The 19,533-nt window shown below is 41.7% G+C and overlaps 1 protein-coding gene across 5 annotated transcripts in view; it reads right to left on the bottom strand.

The window, feature by feature from the left end:
- SYK (spleen associated tyrosine kinase) overlaps positions 1-19,533 on the bottom strand; it is a 286,906-nt gene that overhangs the window by 175,481 nt on the left and 91,892 nt on the right. Inside the window, exon 1 of one of the 5 annotated variants that reach the window (XM_077299921.1) lies at positions 9,115-9,386. The exons of 2 other annotated variants lie outside the window; for them this stretch is intronic. The gene's annotated coding sequence lies outside the window, so the exon portion shown is untranslated. Of the gene's footprint in view, positions 1-6,959; positions 7,062-9,114; positions 9,387-19,533 lie in introns of those variants that run through there. 2 more of the 5 variants (XM_077299918.1, XM_077299919.1) reach the window with 2 other exon arrangements.

Raw genomic sequence — 19,533 nt, 5'->3', positions numbered from 1 at the left:
TTACAATTCTGACCACTGTCCTTTTATGAGGTTATAACTCTGAAACACTTCAATGGATCCTGATGATTCTGAGATTGTTTACTCACACCTATTGTACTTTATGATAGTGGTAAAATTTCTTGTGTTTATTTGTGAAGAAAATGAAAATTTGGCAAAAATTTAGCAATTTTCCAGCTTTGAATATTCTTGTAGCTGAGACCCCGATGATTTTCTGATGCTGGGGGCATTTTTATATTTCTTTATACTCAAATTTAGGATGTGGAGATTACTTCTTCTACCAGGGTCACTATGATGTGGCCATATCAATGTAATGGAAGTCCAGGAATAGAGAAAAGAAGTGGCACTCACCCCGATGTTGCTGTGAATCAAAGTCCTTTATTCATATTACGAAGGAACAAACATAATATGGAGAGGCGGCTGGTAAGAGTAACGGTGCAGAAAGGAGGAGGAAAGGACGACGGCCATTTCGCGCTTGTGCGCTTCCACGGGTCCAGGTGCATGAATTAAAAACGTCATATCCTATATAGGGAACTAGACAACTTAATGTGAACAGATGAGTGATATTTAAAAACAAGTTTGATTACAAACACCAAAAAACGTTGACAAGCACATTAAACATATTAACCCCTTACTGACCTCGGACGTACTATACCGTCTGAGGTCAGCTCCCCTGCTTTGATGCAGGGCTCCGCGGTGAGCCCGCATCAAAGCCGGGACATGTCAGCTGTTTTGAACAGCTGACATGTGCCCGCAATAGGCGCGGGCAGAATCGCGATCTGCCCGCGCCTATTAACTAGTTAAATGCCGCTGTCAATCGCAGACAGCGGCATCTAACTACCGCATCCGGCCGGGTGGCCGGATATGACGTCATCGCCGACCCCCGTCACATGATCGGGGGTCGGCGATGCTTCTGAATGGTAACCATAGAGGTCCTTGAGACCTCTATGGTTACTGATCGCCGGTGGCTGTGAGCGCCACCATGTGGTCGGCGCTCACAGCACACCTGCAATTCTCCTACATAACAGCGATCTGATGATCGCTGTTATGTAGCAGAGCCGTTCGGGCTGTGCCTGCTTCTAGCCTCCCATGGAGGCTATTGAAGCATGGCAAAAGTGAAAAAAAAAAGTTTTTAAAAATGTGAAAAAAATAAAAAAAACATAAAAGTTTAAATCACCCCCCTTTCGCCCCAATCAAAATAAATCAATAAAAAAAAAATCAAACCTACACATATTTGGTATCGCCGCGTTCAGAATCGCCCGATCTATCAATAAAAAAAAAGCATTAACCTGATCGCTAAATGGCGTAATGAGAAAAAAAATCGAAACGCCAGAAATACGTTTTTTTGGTCGCCGCGACATTGCATTAAAATGCAATAACGGGCGATCAAAAGAACGTATCTGCACCAAAATGCTATAATTAAAAACACCAGCTCGGCACACAAAAAATAAGCCCTCACCTGACCCCAGATAACGAAAAATGGAGACCCTACGAGTATCGGAAAATGGCGCAATTTTTATTTTTTTTTGCAAAGTTTGGAATTTTTTTTCACCACTTAGGTAAAACATAACCTAGACATGTAAGGTGTCTATGAACTCGTACTGACCTGGAGAATCATAATGGCAGGTCAGTTTTAGCATTTAGTGAACCTAGCAAAATAGGCAAGCAAAAAACAAATGTGGGATTGCACTTTTTTTGCAATTTCACTGCACTTGGAATTTTTTTCCCGTTTTCTAGTACACCACATGGTAAAACCAATGATGTCGTTCAAAAGTACAACTCGTCCCGCAAAAAATAAGCCCTCACATGGCCAAATTGACGGAAAAATAAAAAAGTTATGGCTCTGTGAAGGAGGGGAGTGAAAAACGAAAACGGAAAAACGAAAAATCCCAAGGTCATGAAGGGGTTAAATTAGACATCATATATTTCAAGCACAATTTTCATAGAAAAATAGTCATGTCCAATTTGTCATTTAGTCCGATAGGTCCCTGTGCATTAGTCTCCATGATCCACCAGGCCTCACATTGTAGTAATAATTTCTTGCGATCGCCCCCATTAAGCGGATTTTTTACTGTTTCCAAACCAGCGAAACGTAAGACATTCGGGTTTGCATTATGTATATCCCGCATATGTTTAATAAATCGGGGGCATCCTTTACCAGATGAAACTGAATTATAGTGTTCTCTAAATCTATGAACCATTGGACGTATGGTTTTGCCGATGTAGAAAAAATGGCAGGGACAGATGATCAGGTAGACCACGTACTGGGTTTTACATGTGACTAATTGACGGACTGAATGACAAACGGAACCAATGCGGATGGGATTGTCTAGGAGTTTGAGGTGACAAAAACTACAGTTCCCGCATTTGTGATTGCCTGTAGGCTGAAGTTTTTTCAGCCAATTGGTGTTATCTGCAGGTACAAGACAGTTTTTAACAAGAAGGTCACCTAAATTCTTCGTGCGTTTATAAGCGAAAGTAGGATGATTCACTATCAGGGGTGATAATTCCCTATCATTCTGTAGCACATGCCAGTTTTTATTTATAGCCGCATAAATTTCTTTATCCATTGGGCTATGTGTGAAAGTGAATACAAATTTTTTATTCTTATTATCCGTTTTTTCTCTAAGGGAATGTTTAGATTTCTTGCGGTTTCTTAATAGATCTAATTGCGCAAGTTTTTTTACTCTATCTTCGGCCGCTAACAGAATTTTGGAAGGATAATTCCTATTTAAGAAATTAGTTTTAAGTTCTGTTATTTGCTCATTAAATGTTATTTCATTGTTATTAATTTTTCTGTACCGAACCATCTGGCTGTAGGGTATGCTGTTCTTCGTGTGATAAGGATGAGCACTATTAAAATGCAGTAAGTTATTTGTTGCGGTAGATTTTTTATGTACACGCGTGTTAATTTTGCCCTCCACTATCTCTATTTTCACGTCCAGAAATTCAAGCGAATTACCCCCAAAACAAGCTGTAAATTGCATGTTGTCATCATTAACGTTATTGAGATAGGTAACGAAATTGTCAAACTCATTACTCGTACCGTCCCACACGATGAAAATGTCGTCAGCAAATCTATGATACGTACGTAAATATTACAAAAACAGATTGGAAATAGATGTTATATATTTTTCCTCCAAAACCGCTAGGAACAAGTTGGCAAATACACATGCGACGGGCGTACCCATCGCAGTTCCTGTGCATTGTAGGAACCATTTGTCAATGAATTTAAATGCGTTGTGTGACAAGATAAACTCCAGGCTCTCAGTGATGAATTCGATGAAGTCCTGATCTTTGTTAGTATTTAGCAAAATTGTACGGATGGCCTCAATACCCTTATTTTGGGGAATTCTTGTGTATAAGTTCACAATGTCTATTGAGACCAGTGAAAAAGTGGGTTGCCAATCTAAAGTTCGTAGAGCTAATAAAAAATTGCCCGAGTCTTTTACAAAAGACGGGATTTTTTGCAGCAGTGGTTTGAGTAACCAATCGAGGAATTTAGACAAGTGTTCTGTTAAAGATCCAATACCGGATATTATAGGACGTCCGGGAGGTTTGGTGGCGTTTTTGTGAATCTTAGGTAGACTGTACCAATTTGGAATAATGGGGTGTTCTGGTAAAAGTTTTTCTGCTTTATTTTTTAATAATACGCTTTTTGTTACATATTTATTGAGCAATGTTCTTAGTTTTTCCTTAAATTTTATGGTGGGATTGTGGTCTAAAGAGACATAGGTAATTTTATCATTTAATTGGGACATTGCTTCCTCAACATAATATTCTTTATCAAGGATAACTATATTGCCCCCCTTGTCCGCTTTCCTTATGATTACGTCATCCCACTGCTGCATTTCACGTATTGCTTTTTCCTCGTGACATGTTAAATTTCTTTGAGGACGGCGATACAAAATAGCTTCCACATCTTTTACCACTAAGTCCTGGAATAAATCAATAGCATTCCCTGGGGAGATAGGAGGCATAAAAGTTGATTGCGTACCACCTTTAAATGGTTTGATATTGACACCAGTATCTATATCTATATTCAAATTTTGTACGGCAGAGGTGGATTCATCCAAATTAGCTAGAAGCCACACATCCTCAATATCTTTTGGGTCTGCCGGAGGAAAAGCCATAAAACCCAAATTTCCAATGGAAGCAGGACTTTCTGTAGAAATATTTGGCAAATTTTTTTAATTATTTTTAGCATTATGTAGCGCCCCCACTGCCGCAGGGCCGAGGGGTACCCGGTACCGGGCCTCTGAGTCTCTGCTCTGGGATTGTCACGGTGGCTAGACCCGGTCCGTGACCCTGCTGAGGGGCGTACAATGAAGGTGTTGGTGGGGGGTGATGTTATGGTGCAGTGCAGGTCGCAGTAAATAACGAGGACACCAGGTTGCAGTCTCTTTACCTCTTTACTGAAGGCTTCAGGATCCTCAGTCCGGAATACGGTTAACCAGGCTGCGCAAGTCCGGCCGGTCCGATGGCACCTCCAGAGTTCCCTTTGCAGGTGGAAATCTGTGCCTACCTTCTAGCGCTTGTGTGTTGTGGTCCTCCCCTGCTGTGCTTACGGGATAGTCCCCACAACTGTTGTGTCTGTTTCTGAAGTTCCCTCACAACTCGATTCTGATGTTCTTCTTCGTCCCCCAGATGATATGGCTAGGACGCACCCGTATGACGGGTAGGCTCGGAGCTCTTCCTGGACCCTAGTGTCGCCCTTCTCCTGTTGTTGCCCCCTGTGTCTTCATAGGTGATTTGTGTGAGACAGCCCGCCTATAGCTGACTGTCCTGCCGTAGGTTTGAAGTTAGGCCTGGAGCTCTATACTTCCTCGGCGTTCCGGCCACGCGCCTCAGTAGGATGTTGCCTCGTCTTACAGCACGACTCCTACTGGTGTTTCTCCTTGTTGCGTTGATCTCGTTTCTCACTCAGCACAATAAACCTCGCTTCTTGTCCTTTCTTAGGGTACCGCCACGATCAGGTGCAGGCGCGGTCCCGTAACGTTCTCTCAGTTCGCTAGGCCTCTGTCAGGATCCCACCCCTGACAGGGACCCCCCTGAGTCTCTCCCCGCAACACCCTCTGCCACAGGATGTTGCCTGTTCTATTCCCAGTCAGCTTCTGTCTAACTTCCTGCCTAACCCCCAGTTTTACCAGATTGTGAGGAGTGGCCTAATACATAGCACCCTTAGCTCCCCCTGGAGGCCAGACTGTGAAGTGTATTGGTGTCTGTGATACCTGGTCAGGTGAACTCCTTCAGTGCCATCAGACGTACCATAGCCCCCCTTGGCGGCGGAGCATCAGTACTGCAACGACCAAGACTCTGGGGCGCTGCAATTAGAGAAAAAAAATTTTAAATGTAGCTTTCTTGTAGCTTTAAACAAGTCGATTTTGAACTCCGTGAGGTTAAATTCTTCCGGAATACAGAAATTCAAACCTAATGATAACACGTTCTTTTGTTCAGTGGTAATCACAAATGCGGGAACTGTAGTTTTTGTCACCTCAAACTCCTAGACAATCCCATCCGCATTGGTTCCGTTTGTCATTCAGTCAATTCCGTCAATTAGTCACATGTAATACCCAGTACTTGGTCTACCTGATCATCTGTCCCTGCCATTTTTTCTACATCGGCAAAACCATACGTCCGATGGTTCATAGATTTAGAGAACACTATAATTCAGTTTCATCTGGTAAAGGATGCCCCCGATTTATTAAACATATGTGGGATATACATAATGCGAACCCGAATGTCTTACGTTTCGCTGGTTTGGAAACAGTAAAAAATCCGCTTAATGGGGGCGATCGCAAGAAATTATTACTACAATGTGAGGCCAGGTGGATCATGGAGACTAACGCACAGGGACCTATCGGACTAAATGACAAATTGGACATGACTATTTTTCTATGAAAATTGTGCTTGAAATATATGATGTCTAATTTAATATGTTTAATGTGCTTGTCAACGTTTTTTGATATTTGTAATCAAACTTGTTTTTAAATCACTCATCTGTTCACATTAAGTTGTCTAGTTCCCTATATAGGATATGACATTTTTAATTCATGCACCTGGACCCGTGGAAGCGCACAAGCGCGAAACGGTCGTCGTCCTTTCCTCCTCCTTTCTGCACCGTTACTCTTACCAGCCGCCTCTCCATATTATGTTTGTTCCTTCGTAATATGAATAAAGGACTTTTATTCACAGCAACATCGGGGTGAGTGCCACTTCTTTTCTCTATTCCTGGATTTGTACAAATATCTCATGTTGAGCACCACTCATGAATTACGGTTACACATGTGCCATACGTGTCTTAATTAGGATCCGACATCTACCACTGAATCAGTTGTTTTCTCAACCTGCCTAGTGCCATTCCCATTTTTTGTTTTTTTTTGTTAAATGTAATGGAAGTGATAGAGTATTACCATTGCTAACACTAGATTACACATATTTGCATTAACGTGTTGTACTTCAGTAATTCATTTAAAAAACTTAATAAAGAAATTAAAGCAATAAACTTTTATATTGCTAACTTCAGGCAAAAGTATATCAATTTTTTCCCCCACAAAAGATAGCTATCATAAAAAAACGAAATCTAAACACATACTGTACTTTACAACCTTTAAATATCTAAGACACAAAAATACTACTTAGAACTCTATAATGATAGGCATTAGTCTTAATGAATGGGCTTGTGGGAGTATGATTCATCTAAGGCTACGGTCAGACTATCAGCACTTGGTCAGTATTTTCTTTCAGTATTCAGTATTTAGTTACATAGCAACATAGGTTGAAAAAAGACCTAGGTCCATCAAGTTCAACCTCTCTCCACAAATTGCACATTTTGTCATTAATGTAACTAATTATCCAGCCCTTTTTTAAAAGCTAATATTTGAAGGGAAAAGGGAGACACAAAGCGCAAATAGGGTCTAATCTCACAAAAAAATGGAAGGATCACCAAGAAAATCGCTCACCTGGTGAAGCTGAAAGCAGGCATGTGAAGATTTCGGCTGTCGCAGATCCACAAGCCGGTCACCGACCATATGAAGCAGTACACTATAGGAAGTGTGGATTAAATCCCCGCTGCCGCAATAATGGTGAGGTTCCAGTTGATAGTAGAATTAAAACAGTGGTTTATTCAACGCGTTTCAGGGCTCTTAAACATTGTAAGCACACTGTCCTGTATGTTGTATGTGGTAATTCCTGAAGAAGGGGCCATAAGAGCCCTGAAAACACGTTGAATAAACCACTGTTTTAATTCTACTATCAACAGGAACCTCATCATTATTGCAGCAGCGCGGATTTAATCCACACTTCCTATAGTGTACTGCTTTTTTTAAAAGTTGTCATAGTCTGCCATTACTACCTCTTACAGTAGGGCATTCCACATTCTGACTGTACTAACTGTAAATAACCCTTTCCCATTTAGCTGCCGGAATCACCTTTCTTCCACCTGTAATGAGTGTCCCCTAGTCCATAGTACGGTCTTTGGAAGGAATAAGTAATGTGCCAGTCTTTTGTACTGACCATACTTATATTTATACATGCAAATGAGATCTCCTCTGAGGCATCTTTTTTCTAAACTAAACAAGCCCAACTTTTCCAACCTCTCATCATATGAGAGGCCTTCCATTCCTTGTAATAATCAGGTTGCCTACCTTTGAACCGACTCCAACTTCTGAATATCCTTTTTAAAATGGAGCCCAAAACTGGATCCCATATTCTAGATGTGGCCTCCCTAGTGATTTATGAAGGGGTAGCAATACGTTGGGATAATGGGATTTTACCTCTCTTTTATACATGCTAAAATCTTGCTTACTTTTTCGGCTGCTGCTTGACATTAAGTACTGCTGCTCAGCATACGTGTAACCAAAATATGGAATAGCAAAGTGAGAAAAATAAAACATAACCTTTACTTCACTTATATAAAAACTACTATAGTAGTATAAAAATGAGAACACCGCGTCTCTCAATAGATTTACATGAATATATCGCTACAGAGGTAGACAGTGTATCTGTAAACACAGTATAGACCTCCAAGAAAATGTTTTTGATACATACAGTATGTCTAAAAAATGACAGTGGTCATATAATACATATAAGATAATTAGGAAAATGTGAAACTGTTTTCTTCGTAGGAAATAAAATTGGAACCAATAAAATTGTGGCAAATAGTGTTCGGACACACTATTCTGATAAATAGCAGAGTGGGCAGTGAATATTCAGCCTTTAACTTTTTATAAAGCGTCCACATGTCTTTCCCTGATGACCTATGAGGAGAAACGTACCGGGCGGCACATGGGCCTGTTATAGAATTAGTTCAGCTGGGGGATAGCTGTGGACTGCCCTTGTAAGGGTAGGAGTTTGGGACATACAGGGTTATGATATCTATCCTCAGGGCCTAATAGGGTTAATCAATCCCAGCTCTACTCCCTTTTGACTTGAGGAAGATCATGTCTGGCGTTTGTTTGGTATGAGGAGGAATTTCCTGTTTACCCTGTGGATCTGAACTTTAGGAGAGAGATTTCCAATTTTACTTCCTCAGTAGCAAACGGTTTGACATTTTTCCTAATTATCTTATATGCATTATATGTGACCACTGTCATTTTTTTATTCATATGTATAAAAAAAATTCTTGCAGGTCTGTATTGTGTTTACAGATACACTGTCCACCACTGTGGCGGTATATTCATTTAAATCTATATTCATGAGAGATGTACGTGTTCTCATTTTCATACTACTATAGTAGTTTTTACATATGTGAAGTAAAAGTTATGTTTTATTTTTTTCACTTTGCTATACCATGTGTATAAATATGTGAGTTTTTGGGGACCAAAATATTTGTATGGGCCCCTGTATCATTTGCTTTTACTGTAACCAGAATTCCCAAGTTCTTCTCCTCTTCTGTTGTCCCGAGTATACTCCCATTTAATGTATATGCACCATTACGATTACTCTACATTTATCTACATTAAACCACAATTGTCAAGTGTTTGCCCATTCAATCATCATATCCAGATTGTTTTGCAATATTGTAAAGTCATTGTCATATTTCAGTATCCAACATAGTTTGGTGTCGTCAGCAAAGACTGACACTTTAACGAAAATAGCAAGAAAACGAGCACTCACCATCTGTGCAAAGACAGTCTTCCTTTATTAAGGCTTCATGTTAAAAAAGCAGGATACAACAGGGAGAACTGTGGTTCCTATTGACGACGATCGTTTCGCTCCTCTGAGCTTCTACGGACCCGTTTTCACGAGCACCCGATTCTGTTGTGGCAGCAATAACGCCTGGTTATTTGCAAGTGAAGCACAGGTGGGTCGGTGCTGATAGTGCGTCAGACTTTTTTTTCTTTGGATTTCTCTGGCAAAGACTGACACTTTACTCTCAATCCCATCCACTGATAAAGAGGATAAAAAGAATTGGTCCTAGCATAGATAGATGCAGTACTCAACTGATGACTATATACCATTTAGAGAATGTACCATTTATGACTAGAGATGGGGAGCCTGAATAGTAACCTTCGGCATCCGTACCGAACACGTACTGTTCAGGCTTGGACACCGAACACGCACTTATAAGGAAGTCCGTGTTAGTTACTGTTTGGGTTCGGCCTGGTGTTTGTGGCAAACACTGCTTCTGATCGGCGGTAAAATCATTACTGCCGGTCAGACAGCCACAGTTCTCATGCTGCCAAATGAGAGCATGAGACTGCAGCTGTGATCAGAGATATAAAATGTACCTCTGGTCACTGGCGTCGGCTGATGGTCCCATGAGCTGATGCAAGTGAACAGAGGTTAAACTTTAGCCAGTTACCAATTAAAAGGTATCACCCACTGAAGACTCTCAATTCTAAATATTTTTCTATCTACTGGCTAGCACGGTACAAAGATATACTGTATATCTTTCTTGTATCTGTACTGGTTGTCATTTATTGTATTATTGTCTGCAATATATCTCTGCAGGTCATCCCTTATGATGCCCTTAAAAACTTTGCACACTGTCATTGTCAATCTTACCAAACAGTAGTTGCCACTTTCTTACCTTTCTTAAATATCAGTACCACATCAGCCATCCTCCAATTCAGTGGCACCACCCCTATTACAAGAGAGTCTAAAACTATGAGATTCAGCGGTCTGACAATTACTGAGCTCAAACCGTGGATGAATGCCATCTGGGCCGGGGGATTTGTCAATGTTTAATTTGCTCAGACCCAGGCTTATTTCTTTTTGTATTAACCCCTTCCTGACGCGCCGTACTAGTACGGCGCTGCTATTTCTGGTCACCGCGCTGCATAGCGCGGTGACCGGGTGAGGATGGCTGCTGTTTCTAACAGCAGACCATCCTGGCACGTCACCACGAGGGGCTGATCCCCCCCCCCGCGTCGGCGATCGCTGTTATTGGCTGGTGAACTCTCACCAGCCAATCACAGCAAAGCTGACAATAAAGTTGTAGAAAAAAAAAAGCATGTGACAGGCTGTAATTGGTGCTGTGTGACGTAGCACCAATCACAGCTGTCACAGTAGGTGGGGTGATCAGCACGTCGCCTCACCTGATTAACCCCTATGGCGCTGATTGGCTGAACAATAGCTTCTAGCCAATCAACGCCAAAGGGGTTAATGTAAAATAGCGATCACCGCCCTGCACGCCATCTTTACCTCAGATTTGGCGTGCAGAGCGGTGGTCTAAGCCCCTCTGTGTACCTTGAGATAAAGAATACATTGGTGGCTAGTGTGATCAACCCGGCGATCTCCTGCCTCCTGCTTCAGCGTCCTGATCCAGCTTCCTGCTCTGTGCTGTGCTGTGTGCTGTGATCTGCCTGCTGTGTGACTCCTGTGATCACAGCAGCAGCAGCACCTCCCCCACCCCTTTCCCATCCCCCATCCCTGTTCCAGTACCCCCCTCCCTCCAATTGATTTTTTTGCGCACTTTTTTGCGCTTTTTTTTTTCCTGTTCGCGACGTCCCGCGTAGAGTATTCGTGCTCTTCCTGTGTCCGCAGCGCTTTGATCAGTATCACTGCTGATCAGAGACTGGGCCACAGGACTTTTTATTTTTTTAGCTAGTTAGTGTAGCGGACTTCACAGTCTAAGCGAAGTCCGATTTTTTTTTAGAAAAAATAATAATCGTAGTTTGTACAGTGTAGTTTCAGGCTCAGCAAAGTACCGTAGCCAGCGTCAGTGTTTGACATCCCCTTTCCCATCCCCCTCCTTGTTCCAGTACCCCCTCCCCCTTCTTCTCCTCCCTCCAATTGATTTTTTTGCGCACTCTTTTGCGCTTTTTTCCTGTGCGTGTGCGCGTGGCGTCCCGCGCAGAGCATTCATGCTCTGCCTGTGTCGGCAGCGCTTTGATCAGTATCGCTGCTGACCAGAGACTGCGCCACCGGAATTTTTCTTTTTTAGCTAGTTAGTGTAGCGGACTTCGCAGACTAAGTGACGTCCGAGTTTTTTTAGAAAAAAATAATAATCGTAGTTAGTATAGTGTAGTTTTAGACATAGCAAGGTAGCGTCACATCGTTAGTGATGACCGATCTTCTTTTAGAGAAAAAAAAATTGTACAGCGTAGTTTTAGTGGTAGCGTGTTAGTACAGCCGGCGTCACAGCATTAGTGACGACCGATCTTTTTTTAGAAAAAAAAAAGTACAGAGTGGTTTTATAGGTAGGGAGGTAGCTTTTTTTTTTTCTTGCATAAAAAGTGCATTAGGGGAGCGTATGCCACATTGTTGGTGACGTCCGTTTTTCTTTTGTAAAAAAAAAAAGAATTAGTTGCGTTTAACTTTTTAGCGAGTGCATTAGGGGAGCGTACATCACATTGTTGGTGACGTATGTTTTTCTTTTGTAAAAAAAGAATTTGCATCAGATAAATTTATAGGGAGGGCATTAGTGTAGTGAACATCTGTTTTTTTTCATATAAACTTTTTTTTTTAATCTGATTTTTCTTTACATTTTTTCTTCTACATTTTACCTCTCTACTTCTTTTCTTTCTTTTTTCTCTGTTTTGTTATAATAAAGAGTACCCTATACACAAGCCCCACACATTACACACGTAAAAGCACCACTTACATACATATCCGAGGGGTTTGGGAAAAAAAATAAAAATGGCCCATTCGTCTACAAGGCGCTATTCACCAGAGGAGGCTTACGCCATCCTTGCGTCCGACACGGATTCAGCCAGTGAGGAAGATCCCACATTCCTCTATTCCTCCTCCTCCTCATCTGGTGAGGAAGGACCCCCAACAAGGCGCCCTAGGACCCAGGCAACTCCTGCAGCAATCGATCCCGTATGGATTGCACCCCCCAAAAAATTTTCAGCACGTCATTCCGGATTTCAGCAGCAGCTCAGGAATCCAGTTTGACACCACTGGCCTCACTGAAACTGACTTCTTCAAATTCTTTTCAGTGAGGAAATAATAAATCTTATGGTGGCCCAGACGAATCTGTATGCCCAGCAATTTTTCACCCAAAATCCCACATCATCATACGCCAGATGGACCCCTGTAAATGCAGCAGAGATTATGACATTTTGGGGAATTGTGCTGCATATGGGCATAATAAAAAAACCAGAGATTCATCTGTACTGGAGTACTGATATTTTCTACAGTACACCAGTATTTCGCATGGCCATGAAAAGGACACGATTTGAAGGGATCCAAAGATTTTTGCATTATAGTGATATTGCGCAGTGTCCTCCCCGAGACGATCCTAACTTTGATCGGCTATATAAAATGCAGTCAGTGGTTCAACACTTCAGCAGAAAATTTGATGAGGCGTACATACCCCAGAGGGACATCGCTATTGATGAATCTCTAATTCACTTCAAAGGGAGGCTAAAATTCCGATAATACCTGCCCAGTAAGAGGTCCAGGTATGGAATAAAGCTGTACAAACTGTGTGAGAGTACCTCAGGGTACACCCACAGATTTAGGGTCTACAAGGGGAAGGACACCGAAATTAACCCCCTGAATGTCCCCCTATCCTGGGGGTGAGTGGGAAAATTGTGTGGGAATTGCTGCACCCACTGCTGGATAATGGTTATCACCTCTACACTGATAACTTTTACACCAGCATCCCACTCTTCAAGGCCCTCTCTGCCAGAGGTACAGCTGCATGTGGCACCGTGCGAAAAGTTCAGCGATGCCTCCCTAAGCCGCTAATTGGGCAAATGCTGAGAAAAGGGGAAAGCAGAGCCCAATGCAGCAACAACATGCTGGTTGCCAAGTATAAGGACAAAAGGGATGTCCTTATCCTGACCACCATACAGCGTGACAACAGCTCCCTTGTCACTGTTCGTGGGACCACAACACAAGTCCAAAAGCCAGATTGTATCTTGGGTTACAATCGGTACATCGGGGGTGTGGATCTTTCAGATCAGGTCCTCCAACCATACAGTGCCATGCGAAATGCCAAAGTATGGTACAAAAAATTGGCCGTACACATTGTACAGATGGCACTGTACAATGCTTTTGTGCTGTCCCAATCTGTAGGCAATACGGGGACCTTCCTTCAGTTTCAGGAGGAAGTCATCAAGGCCCTAATGCTTGGCACTCGGGGAGGTGAGGGCCCCAGTACTTCTGAATCTGATAGTGCCCGTATTGTCCCAGGTCAACATTTCCCAGGACAGGTTCCCCAAGCAGCGAGGACAGGCCGATCACAAAAACGGTGCAGAGTATGCTCCAAGAGGGGAATCCGAAAGGACACAACTTACCATTGTGAAACTTGCCCTGAGAAACCTGGCCTTTGCATTAAGGATTGTTTCAAAGCATACCACACGTCTACAAATTAATAAAATTAGTTTATACCCTTTTGACACAACACATCTATAATCTGATGCACCAAGCACATCTTACACATACCGCCACATTATAAATTCATACACTAAAACCAAAAGCATTATAGTTATTACTATAAAACTATGCCTGTAGATAAATTCCTTCAGAGGTGTAGTTTCCAAAATTGGGTCAATTGTGGAGGATTTTCACTGTTAGGGCACATCAGGGGCTCTGCAATCGCAACATGATGTCCGCAGACCATTCCATCAAAGTCTGCAATCCAAAACGGCACTCCTTCCATTCTGAGCCCTGCCGTGCACACATACAGTGGTTTTCCCCCACATATGGGGTATCGGCGTACTCAGGAGAAAATGTGCAACAAACTTAGTGGTTTATTTTCTCCCATTACCTTTGTGAAAATAAAAAAATTGAGGCTAAAAGATCATTTTTGTGGAAAACATGTGATTTTTTCTTCACGGCTCTACATTATAAACTTCTGTGAAGCACCTGGCTGTTCAAAGTGCTCACTACACAGCTACATATGTTCATTAAAGGGTCTAGTTTCCAAAATGGGGTCACTTGTGGGGGTTTTCCAATGTTTAGGCACATCAGGGGCAACATGGCATCCACTCTCAATTCCAGCCAATTTTGCGTTCAAAAAGTCAAAAGGTGCTCCTTCCTTTCCGAGCCCTGCTGTGCGCCCAAACAGTGGTTTTCCCCCACATATGGGGTATCGGTGTATTCAGGAGAAATTGCGCAACAATTTTAGTGGACAGTTTTCTACTTTTACACTTGTGAAAATAAATTTTCCAAATTTTCGCCAAATTTCCATTTTTTTCACAAATAACCATAAGTCATATCGAATACATTTTACCACTATCATAAAGTACAATATGTGTCGAGAAAACAATATCAGAATCACTAGGATCCGTTGAAGCGTTTCAGAGTTATGACCTCATAAAGTGACAGTGGTCAGAATTGAAAATAATGGGCTTGTCGGGAAGTTGAAAACAGGCTTCAGGGTGAAGGGGTTAAACTAGTTATATCAGGTGGTGATTTTCAAATTTTACCTTGATGAAAGATCACTGGAACAGATAGATCATTGGTGAATATGGATGAAAAGTGCCTTTTAAATATCTAAACCTTTGTTCTCTATAATTATCGTGGTATTATCATCTTTTAAGGGGCCGAAACCATCTTTTTTTGCTATTGATGTATTTATAAAAATGTTTGGGCTTTATTTTAATGTCACTGGCGATTTGTTTCTCTGTAGATAACTTTGGTAGCTTGATTTCTTTTTTACATTTCTTATTTAGATTTTTATACTCCTGAAATACTATTTCTGTATTCTCAGCCTTCAGGATTCTGAATGCCTTTGTTTTTGTCTTATTAAACTTTGTAGTGTCTTATTTATCCATAATTTTATTACCAAAGGGTATAAGTTTTCTACAGGATTCTAGTAGTATTTCCTTAAATATGCCCATTTATGTTCGCTGTCTCCAGCTACCATGACATGGTCTCAGTCTACTTGATTAAGCTCTTCCCTTAATTTGTTGAAATTTGTAAGTGAATACCAGGTGAATAACAATCAGAGAAAAAGTGTAATAGAAACACGTGTAGCACTTTTGCATTTTTGACCAACTCCTAGTTTTGGCTTACAAATATACAAATACTTACAAGTACTGCAGTGCGCAGGCACTGGGAAAGGTCAGAGAGGCCGGCGCCTGCACACTGCAGTATTTTGCACTGCCCTCAACAGGGTAGACAAAGTACACCAGTGCCAGAGCCGCAGCGTGAAGACAAGAAGAGGACATCATCCTATGAAGATGGGAGGCCCCGGATTGGACCGCGACGCCCATCGGATCGGACCGCCCCCTTGGTGAGTATAATCTAACCTCTTTTTCTCATCTTTCAGGTTACATCGGGGGCTTATCTACAGCATTACGAATGCTATAGATAAGCCCCTGATGCCGATGGGCTTAGCTCATCTTCGATTTTGGGGGTGACAGGTTCCCTTTAAGTCTCTTCGTCTCGGCATGCTTAACATGTCACTCTCCGCAAGGCGAAACATTACCCCTTGGATTTCCTTTTTTTTCAGAATGTTTCACAGATAAATAAGAAAATAATAATAAAAAATAAATTACAGACAGTTATCAACAATGATTCTTACTGCAGCAATCGATGAAAACAGAACTTATTTTTTATCCAATTAGTCTATTTAGCATTATGAAGCCTTAGCTAATTCCAACCACTGAAACCACTATGACTTCATGTACTGTTAAAACATTTTAATGCTGACTCAGACTTTTTTGGAGAAAGAAAGATAAAGCATCTCCCCAGATGCAATCCTGCATTAAATATTTAACACACATTAAGAATAGGTTTATATCGTACCAGACTACAAAAATGTTTGATAAAGAGCTTTGTGCTTAGATAAGTATCAATTTACGGTCTAATGGCTACTAAGTTGGCAAGATACATATGATTAAAAAGGAAAATTGATATTTGAGGGAAAATTTCTAATAGAAGTCACAATTCTGGCTTAACACAGCCTTAAGTCTCAACATTCTTGTGCAACTCGAAAGTCGTGCAAAAATATTACGAGTTTAAATGTCAGTCTTAGCCAGCTATGCCAATATGAGTACTCTATGCGCAAAATGCATGTTGTGAGGATTCACCGGAGTTGGTACTGAGAGAAAGTATGCAATTTTCATACTTATGGCCGCATTAAGACTAGACGTATCTGGTGTCCGCAAATGCATCCACACATGTCCAGTTGGCACATGACCACATGTATGCAAATTGAATACTTGCGGTCTGTCACCCGGAGCCGACAAAAGAGAATGCACACATAGAGTGACTGCGGACTTGTACACTCAGGTCAAACAACTCCTTTAAGATTACCAAACAAAAGAGAACACTTTGATATTTTTTGCATGCACTATATATATATATATATATATATATATATATATATATATATATATATATATATATGTGTGTATATAAACATAAAGCTGAAATATAAGGTTTTGCCCAAAATGAACTTTCTCTTAAATAGTTTAAAGGCAAATTAGATATTGTTTTAAATAAGTTTTTATGATACATTTTTGTGATTTTATTTTTCATTTTCCTTTTATTGAAAATTCTGCAATATTGGTCTTTTCACTCTGTGCACTGAGCCTCATAATATTCTGACACTTCCTATTCTGGCGAGTTTGGTAAAGGCTCTATTTTGTTTCAACTTAACTCTACCCTTTGCTCAAAGTGAGCTCATAAAGAAATAATTTGACAAGTTTGGTGTGGGGTATTTGAGTAGTCTGCACTCTGACTTTTACCACATCAGCCGCCTTTGGACTCAGGTGAAATATAATTTATGCACCAGATCATCTCAACTAACATTAGTGTCTGACCTTGAGGTTGCACCATTATTAGGCAATTTGAATTTTTCATGAAGAGCTACAGTGTAGGGTTGAGCGAAACGGGTCGTTCATTTTCAAAAGTCGCCGACTTTTGGCTAAGTCGGCGTCTCATGAAACCCGATCCGACCCCTGTGCTTGTCGGCCATGCGGTACGCGACTTTCGCGCCAAAGTCGCGTTTCAATGACGCTAAAAGCGCCATTTCTCAGCCAATGAAGGTGAACGCAGAGTGTGGGCAGCGTGATGACATAGGTCCTGGTCCCCACCATCTTAGAGAAGGGCATTGCAGTGATTGGCTTGCTGTCTGTCACAGGGGCTATAAAGGGGCGTTCCCGCCGACCGCCATCTCACTGCTGCTGATCTGAGCTTAGGGAGAGGTTGCTGCCGCTTCGTCAGAAGCAGGGAGAGCGTTAGGCAGGGTCCACTAACCACCAAACCGCTTGTGCTGTAGCGATTTCCACTGTCCAACACCACCTTCGGTGTGCAGGGACAGTGGAAGCTACATTTTTTTTTTTTCTCTCAGCGCTGTAGCTCATTGGGCTGCCCTAGAAGGCTCCGTGATAGCTGTATTGCTGTGTGTACGCCACTGTGCAAACCAACTGCTTTTTTCAAAGCACATATCCTCTTGTTCCTTCCTTTCTGCACAGCTATCTTTTTTGTTTGTCCACACTTTTTATTTAATTTGTGCATCAGTCCACTCCTATTGCTGCCTGCCATACCTGGCTGAGATTACTGCAGGGAGATAGTAATTGTAGGACAGTCCCTGTTTTTTTTTTTTTTTGTGGGAGATTAAGATTTGCATTTCTGCTACAGTGCCATCCGTGTGTGTGCCATCCCTGTGTGCGCCATCTCTGACTCAGTGGGCCATAGAAAGCCTATTTATTTTTTTGCTTGATTTGGGTTCTAAAATCTACCTGAAAAAAAACACTACATCCATCAGTGGGAGATTAATATTGTCCTCAGGGCTTGTGTGCCACTCCTGATCCTGACTCCTGTGAGCGCCATCTCTCACTCAGTGGGCCATAGAAAGCCTATTTATTTTTTTGCTTGATTTGGGTTCTAAAATCTACCTGAAAAAAAAATCACTACATCCATCAGTGGGATATTAATACTGTCCTCAGGGCTTGTGTGCCACTCCTGATCCTGACTCCTGTGCGCGCCATCTCTCACTCAGTGGGCCATAGAAAGCCTATTTATTTTTTTGCTTGATTTGGGTTCTAAAATCTACCTGAAAAAAAAACACTACATCAATCAGTGGGAGATTAATATTGTCCTCAGGGCTTGTGTGCCACTCCTGATCCTGACTCCTGTGAGCGCCATCTCTCACTCAGTGGGCCATAGAAAGCCTATTTATTTTTTTGCTTGATTTGGGTTCTAAAATCTACCTGAAAAAAAAAAACTCCACATCCATCAGTGGGAGATTAATATTGTCCTCAGGGCTTGTGTGCCACTCCTGATCCTGACTCCTGTGAGCGCCATCTCTCACTCAGTGGGCCATAGAAAGCCTATTTATTTTTTTGCTTGATTTGGGTTCTAAAATCTACCTGAAAAAAAAAAACACTACATCCATCAGTGGGAGATTAATGCTGTCCTCAGGGCTTGTGTGCCACTCCTGATCCTGACTCCTGTGCGCGCCATCTCTCACTCAGTGGGCCATAGAAAGCCTATTTATTTTTTTGCTTGATTTGGGTTCTAAAATCTACCTGAAAAAAAACCACTACATCCATCAGTGGGAGATTAATATTGTCCTCAGGGCTTGTGTGCCACTCCTGATCCTGACTCCTGTGAGCGCCATCTCTCACTCAGTGGGCCATAGAAAGCCTATTTATTTTTTTGCTTGATTTGGGTTCTAAAATCTACCTGAAAAAAAAAACACTACATCCATCAGTGGGAGATTAATGCTGTCCTCAGGGCTTGTGTGCCACTCCTGATCCTGACTCCTGTGCGCGCCATCTCTCACTCAGTGGGCCATAGAAAGCCTATTTATTTTTTTGCTTGATTTGGGTTCTAAAATCTACCTGAAAAAAAAACACTACATCCATCAGTGGGAGATTAATATTGTCCTCAGGGCTTGTGTGCCACTCCTGATCCTGACTCCTGTGAGCGCCATCTCTCACTCAGTGGGCCATAGAAAGCCTATTTATTTTTTTGCTTGATTTGGGTTCTAAAATCTACCTGAAAAAAAAAACACTACATCCATCAGTGGGAGATTAATGCTGTCCTCAGGGCTTGTGTGCCACTCCTGATCCTGACTCCTGTGCGCGCCATCTCTCACTCAGTGGGCCATAGAAAGCCTATTTATTTTTTTGCTTGATTTGGGTTCTAAAATCTACCTGAAAAAAAAACACTACATCCATCAGT

This window comes from Ranitomeya variabilis, chromosome 1 (assembly GCF_051348905.1).
Source record: "Ranitomeya variabilis isolate aRanVar5 chromosome 1, aRanVar5.hap1, whole genome shotgun sequence".
Taxonomy (NCBI): Eukaryota; Metazoa; Chordata; class Amphibia; order Anura; family Dendrobatidae; genus Ranitomeya; species Ranitomeya variabilis.
Note: the sequence above shows the minus strand (reverse complement) of the source record. Positions and strands in the feature narration are given on the sequence as shown.